The sequence below is a fragment of the Heterocephalus glaber genome, unplaced genomic scaffold (genome assembly GCF_053883595.1).
Source record: "Heterocephalus glaber isolate CG9 unplaced genomic scaffold, H.glaber_assembly_v1.0 deba00001561, whole genome shotgun sequence".
NCBI classification, from domain to species: Eukaryota; Metazoa; Chordata; class Mammalia; order Rodentia; family Bathyergidae; genus Heterocephalus; species Heterocephalus glaber.
Window position 1 is genome coordinate 11,423,578 of NW_028258349.1, and position 7,302 is coordinate 11,430,879.

The 7,302-nt window shown below is 40.3% G+C and overlaps 1 long non-coding RNA gene across 1 annotated transcript; it reads right to left on the reverse strand.

Annotated features, from left to right (window-relative positions):
- Positions 1-1,913: 1,913 nt before the first annotated feature.
- LOC110344762 (uncharacterized) lies at positions 1,914-6,941 on the reverse strand. The gene is made up of 3 exons (XR_002387555.2): positions 6,557-6,941; positions 3,327-3,452; positions 1,914-2,364 (listed from the first exon to the last, which is right to left on the reverse strand). It is a non-coding gene; the product is annotated as an uncharacterized LOC110344762 (long non-coding RNA).
- Between the last annotated feature and the right edge of the window lie 361 nt (positions 6,942-7,302).

Consider the following 7,302-nt stretch of genomic DNA (forward strand, 5'->3'; position numbering starts at 1 on the left):
TCAAAATACAAATGCCAAGTAAGATGTGGTCATACTCCACAAATTCAGCTTCTGTGTAAATTAAGCAATTTATCACTAATTGGTGTTGAGATAACTAAGAATCCTTGTTTGAATATCTATTTTTCATTTTCTATTTGTGTGGGAAATACCTTATCTTTCAGCTTGGTAAAGAGTTTTCTGATTTACAACGATATCATCATAATTGAATAATGAGATGCTGTTAGCATGTTGTTCCTCTAGTTACATTTCTAAAAAAGTAAATAAGTGCCATTATTTCCATTTTTAATGTAAACAGGATGGTCAATTTTCTGCAAAATCTGTCTCTCTTATAATATGTGAGTTTGTAAATTAAGAGAGTTGGAAGTGAATCTTTTACATATTTGGGTGGCGACCATTACAATAAATTAGAATTGCTCAATGAGACTTGTAGAAGTGGTGAAAATACAATAAATCTTTCTATTGATCAGAAATTTAGGGTGTTCAGAATGAACAGATAAATTTGAATATCTTTGTTAATATCCTCCTAAAAGTTTTGATGGTAAGAAATTTTTTACCTTGATTCTGACTACCAAAAGATACTTATTTTGACTAAAAAATGTATTAATTATATTTTCCTCATTCTATATAAATGTAAGGAAGGTGGGATAGCATCCAAAGGGCTTCTACCACACTCCTATTCCTACTCTCCCCCTCTTCTCCAAAGCCTTTTGGGTTCAATGGATGCAAAGAGTTCCTAGGATCTTTGTAGCTTAGAGATGATAGCAGCAGATGAAAAAATGTTCACCCTGTTAGAAAGAAGCATATGAGCAAGATATATCACGCATAGGTGCAAATTCCCTATGATGAATGTTATCGTTATGTATATTTAAAATGTATCAATGTTTTGCTTCAAAAAGAAAGAAACATATGAAAATCTTAAGTGAATATGCATCAAATCTGAAGAAAAGGCTTCCTAAGCCAAGAAGTAGGAGTTACAATAATGGAACATTTTGTTAGATATCACTGCATACTCTTTTTTCCCCTTTCTCTGTTTCATCTCTTTTGTCTGTCTCCCCCTCTCAATTCCTGCCACTATTTAAGGCATTGTCATTTCTCACCAAAATACAGCAGGGATCTAAAAACAACACAACAACAAAAAACATAATGAACAAATTTAAGTCTCCAACATGAACAGATTTTGCTCTGGGTAGGATGGGAACTCACTGGAGGGTGGAGTGATGGAGGGGCTGGGACCTGACCCAGTAGATCACAGGCCCATCCAGGCTTCTGGGTTGAGCATAGATGGTTAAAGGTCTTCATGGAAACAGGAGGCTGGTTAGGGGTCATCCCTAACTCAGGAGCAGGAGCTGGTGGGCTGGTGGAGTGGTGATGTGGGAAGGGTGGTGCCATGGGTCCCAGATACCTCTTGAAGGCTGAGCAGACAGAATCCACCAATGGACTGGACATGAAGCGTGAAGCACAGAAGAGTAAAGAGTGACCCCCAAGCTTTTACATTTGGGCACCTGGAAGAACAGAGGTGCCTTAAATGAGAGGAGGAAGTTGTATCTAGGGCAGGGCAGTTAGGGGGAGAATTTAAGAGCTTGGCTTCAGACATGCTCATTTTGACTTAACTGTTAGACATGCAAGTGGAGATGTGGAGAAGGCACATAGGGTTTAGAGAACAGAATGAAGGACAGGGTGAGAAGTCAGAAAAGCAATAAAGTCAGTGAAGGTTTAAAAAATTCACAGAACCCAGGTATACTGACACATACCTGTAGTCCCAGCTACTTGGAAGACTGAGTTGGGAGGACCACTTGCACCCAGGAGGTCAGTCTGGGCAACATAGGAAGACCCCATCTCAAAGATGAATGAATGAGTGGGTGAATGAATGAATGAATGAATTCACAAAGAGATAAGGCCCCACTAACTTGAGTCTTGGGCCATGTAGCCAGAGTGCAGGGCCCAGGCCAGTGTCCTTGAATTTCAGCCACTGAAGCTGACTTTGGCCAGACAGATGGAACATCTCTATCATCTTACAGTAGAGGAAGGGTAAGGAATTTTAAACATTTACTCTGTTCCTGGCACTGTACTAGGCACTCTGGATGCACTGCTTCATTTAATTCTTTCAACACTTATAATTAGTCTCATTTTGGAGATGACATAACTGAAATTGAGAGTAATTAAGGAGCACTAATGTCCAAGAAGCTGGAAGTCAAACCCAGGACTGCATGACTGGAATCCTCATGCTTTTAACCTCTGTGTGTTTCAGTTTGTTACTTCAGAGCCTTCATAGATCTCTTCCCAAGTAGAATTGCACAGATTTTCAATACCAATTGCCATAGCTTCTCCTTGGCTCTGGCTCCTTTGTCTTGATCATTAAATTTGCTGTTTGGGATAGAAGGAAGGAAACTTCATCTGGGGTATAGTTTCTGCTGTTATGCACAAGCACTGTGGACACACTGTTTAAAACCTTTAAATGTGCTAAAACTGGGGGAATCTTTGTAAAGGCATTTCTATTTTAAAAATAATGACAATTCTATTTTGCCAGATATTCTACCCACATGTTAAATTTCAGAAAAACCTATTGATCTTTTCAGAAGGGAAGGGTAAGAATTCTGTTTTCTGCACAGAGTCCTTCTAATGTTTGGCGAATGTGTCAGACAAGTCAAGTAGTTGAGCGGGAGGTGTCAGCAATAGAAATAGGAAATAAGTCTGAGCCCAGAAGTGGGGAGTCATGTGGCAATTGTATTTAGCAAGACAGTGTAGATCACAGGGCTCATGCTTGTGAAGACATGGATAAAATGGAGATTAGACTGAAAGGATCATTTCACATTTAATAAGAAAACACCTATTTATTTCTGTAATCTCAATTCCTCCAATTTTAAGATAGAGTTCTAAGTTGGAGCAAGATCCATGCCATGAATACATACTTATTCCCAAATCATTGTATTTTAATGAGACATATATGACCGATAGTGGAATCAGGCTGCTTTTGTTGTGTCTAGTTGTCTAGTCATCTGGGAAAAATTGGTCATCTATTTGAATGTTTTGAGAAATATGAGAGGAAAGATGGAGTTGGAGATCTTTGTCCAGGAGCTACTTGTGTTCTGGTTCTTGCTGGATGTGGTGGCACGGGCCTGTCATCCCGGCACTCTGGGAGTCTGAGGCAGGAAGATTGCAAATTGAAATCACCAGTGATTTAGTGTCTCAAAATAAGAAATAAAAAAGGGCTGGAAATTAGCTCAGTGCTAAGCCCTGGGTTCTATCCCCACTACTGAAAGAAAGAGAAAGAGAGAGGAAGGAAGGAAGGAAGGAAGAGGTTCTTGTAGTATTGTTCTTGCTCTCACCTGTAACTCCCAAGCCTTGGTGCTGGAGGCACTAGAGCTCTGCCCTCCTGGCTATTCGTGCCTTCACACATGCTCCTGTTGTCTTAGAATCTGTGTGTGGTCTTGGTGCGTTTGTCTAGCTGGCCCCTAAACCCAAGGGAAGAAATTCTGAGAGGAGACTTCAGGACCTCTCTAGGAAGGCCACTGCTGTGGTTTAAATATCAGTTGTCCTCGCAAGTCCCCTCCATCCTTTAAACTTATGCAGGAGTTTAATCGCCAAAGTCACATGATAATGATATTAAAAGGGTGGAGATGAATCCGACTGTGGTCTTCAGAAGTGGGAACTTGGGATGTAATTAGATTAGATTAGGTCATTTGAGTGAATTCTGGTGGCTTTATAAGGAGAGAGTGACAGATCACATAGACACAGAGCTATGTGCTCATTCCCCCTCTGATGTAATGCAGCAAAGAGTGGCCCTTGTGAGAGGCTGCACCATGCTGTCTAGATTTTCAGCCTACTGAATGGTGAGCCAAAACAATCTCTTTCCTCTATAAAGTAGCCTACTTCTGGTGTTCTGTTATAGTAACAAAAAACTGACTAATAAGGATTGAATGTAATGTTATAGTGAAAAGAGCAGGTTTGAGGATAAATTAAGGTAAATATGCTCTTTGGGAGGTGGTAGGTATATAGTTGGGGACCACAGAAATACACCCAAGAACTTGGAAATGAGAGAAAATAGAATGGGTTCCAGATATAAATGATGAAATCTAAAGGAACTGAATTAAGGCTGTGTTCTCTGTTGTTATCTTGTAATTAGGGGAGTTCCTGGGAAGGTCTCAAAAAAGCTGTACTTTCTTTTTTTTTTTTTTTTTTGGTACCAGGGATTGAACTCGGGTCCTTGCGCTTGCAAGGCAAGTGATGGAACCACTGAGCTAAATCCCCGGCCTTGTACTTTCTTTTTTATTTGAACAGCAAGAAAAAAAATTGCCATTTATTAAGATTCAACAAAGCATTGTACTTTTAAAAGCAACTTTTGGTGCATGTTCTTCAACAATCACATTCTATGAAGAAAAATATTAAGAGCCACAAATTTGTTTTTTAATCTCAGAGTTACACATCTTAAATTCAAAATAAAAGGTCAAAACAAAAAGGAAAAGAAAAAAAAACCCAACAAAAAGTGGAAACAACAGATTCTTCTATCCCCAATTCTGAAACATCAGGAATTTTTCTACAACTCAGTGCTAAAAGGCAGCATGGCAAGCTGTATGCCTGGGTGCACATGCACATGCACATATTTGATCTACAGACTCGGGTATGTGTACATCAAATATACAGAGTGCACGTAATGGCAATGAGATGCAGTCACTCTGAGGAAGGTTTAGCTAAATACACTATGAAACTTGAGCAAAACATCTTGAGCCCAGTTTGTACATAGTTCCTGATCCTCTATAAAAGAGCTGTACTTCTTAGAGGCAAGACTTATCCACTCAAGGTGGATGGGGAGATGACTCTGAGAATCCTGTCAGAAGGAACCAAACCTTCTCATACCTGGTCTTGGACTTCTAGCCTCCAAATTGTGAAGGAATGAATTTCTCTTGTTTAAGTTACCCACTCTGTGGTTCTTTTTTTACGGCAACCTTAGGAAACAAATACATCCTTTGCCAGACTTTTTACTGGGAAACTCTGAATCAAAGCTGTATTTACAATTGACCTGGCCTCCAACATTGCTGCAAAAGCCAGGTCCTAAGACCATAAAGCCATCTGTGTAGCCCTACGTGACTTTCCGGCTGTGGGGAATTTTCCAACAAGGAGAAATATTTTGTAGCCCAAATAAGTTTTGTCTAGTGCTTTTGAAAGAAGTTCTTTCTAGATAAAAGGAGCATTTCAGGGTATGTATACAGAAGGCATTAGCACCAAAAGATATCCCTAAAGACAAATTATAATTTTCTTAAATGAGTGTTTACCATTTTGCCCCAAGCATATGTTAACTTAGCCTGTTTATTTCATTGCTTTGCAAATCTCTAAAAATTTGTTATTTTGGGATTAAAAAAAACTATATACTAATGTTTCAGTAAGAAAGTTTAGACTTCTTTTTTTTTAGGTACTTTGGGACTGAAGCCAAGGCCCTCAAACTGGGCTATATCCTAGCCCTCTTTTATTTTTTTGGTGGGGGCAGGGTCTCAATAAATTGCTGAGTTGCCCAGGCTAGACTCAAACTTATGATATTCCTGCCTCAGCCTCCCAGAGTCCTGAGATTATAGGTGTGTGCCAGTATCTCCAGTTAGGACATTTTAAATTATTTGTACAAAAATGTGGCATCAATTTTTAAATGAAATTTTGAATGCCTCACATATTTAATGCAAAAAGAGCTATAGCAAATTATCTCAGATGATTCAGAAATGTTTGTTGGCAGCTTTACTTTTTGGTACCGGAGATCGAACTTGGGTCCTTGTGCTTGCGCAGCAGGCGGCGAAACCATTGAGCTAAATCCCCGGCCCCTCACTCAGAAATGTTTGGTATCAACCTAAAAAATGATCATCAAATTTTGACCAAGTAAAAAACGTGGAATTACATGAAGCATAATATATGCTTTTATCTACACTACTCACTTCCAATGAAATAATTATCTACATTTCTGAAAGAGTCCTTGTTGCACAATTGCACGTGCTTTTTTTCCTAGACTTACATTTATAAGTATTAATTCTGGAAGCATTTCAGTGAGGCTGACAGATTTTCTCTCATTTTGTTGTTGGAAAATGCTGAGACCGTGCAAAGGCATAAAGAATAAAAATTTCAAAAGGAACATGAACTGATGGCACCTTTTCTCTTCTCATTCCTTCACAGATATTCATTTATTGAGAGCAGCTCTCTTGTCCAATTGCTTTGTCAGTGAAGGAGACCTAGTTCACTTGCTTCTGACACCCTTCTGTGCTGCGTGCTCTGGCATTCATTTCATTAGGCTGCTGTCTTAGTCTGTTTTCTGTTGCTATCACAAAATACCTGACACTAGGTAACTTTTAAAAATTAATTTATTTTTTGCAGTGCTGGGGATTGAACCCAGGGCCTTCACATTGAGCCACAGTCCTAGCCCTTTCTTCTCATTATGTTGAAACAGGGTCTCACTAAGTCATTAAGTTGCCCAAGCTGGGATCCAACTGGCAATCCTCCTGCCTCAGCCTTGCAGAGTGCTGGGAAAAGGGCCTGTGCCACCATGCCCAGTTTAGGTAATTTGTAAAGATTAGAAGCTTACTTGGCTCACAATCCTAGAGGGCAGGAAGTCCAAGAGCATGGCACTGGCATCTGTTCAGCATCTGGTGAGAGCCTCCTTGCTGTGTAATAATGGGCCGGAAGGGCAAGTGAGCAAGCATGAGGAGACAGTGGCAAGAGGAGGCTGCGCTGACAGCAAACCTGCTCTTGCCACAACCAACCCACTCCCATGACATAACCCATTCATGAAGGCAGAACCATTATGACTTAATTGCCTCTTAACGGTCCCACCTCTTGATGCTGTTACAATGGCAATTACATCTTAACCTGCACTTTGGAGGATCATTCAAGCCATAGTACAGGCAGAAAAAAAATCTATGGAAAATTTAAACCAGAAGCTGTCATGGAGTGTAGGACCCCAGGCAGCAGCAGAGTGGCAGCGAGTTCAGCTTCTCACGTGGCCACACTTCCCTCTGGCTTCTTCTTTTGCCCAGTTCCCACCTCAGTGGCTGTTTTTCAGATCTCTTTCACGTATCTACCTTGAAATGATGTGTTACAAGTTTCAGTCTTCCAGGGAGAGTGATGGTGCAGGGGTGACTCTGCTGGTAAAGGGGCCCCCACATTTCTAAACCTGTCATTCTTATTCCTCTCCAGAGAGAGGCGGGAAGACCACTCATTGCAAAGAACTGCTGAATTACTTCTTGGTGTTTGAGTTTGCTGCTGTGACTGGTCTTTTGTTGAGAAAGGCAGTGAGTTTTATCAAGTTTCACCCTTTGCTTTGCAAGTCTA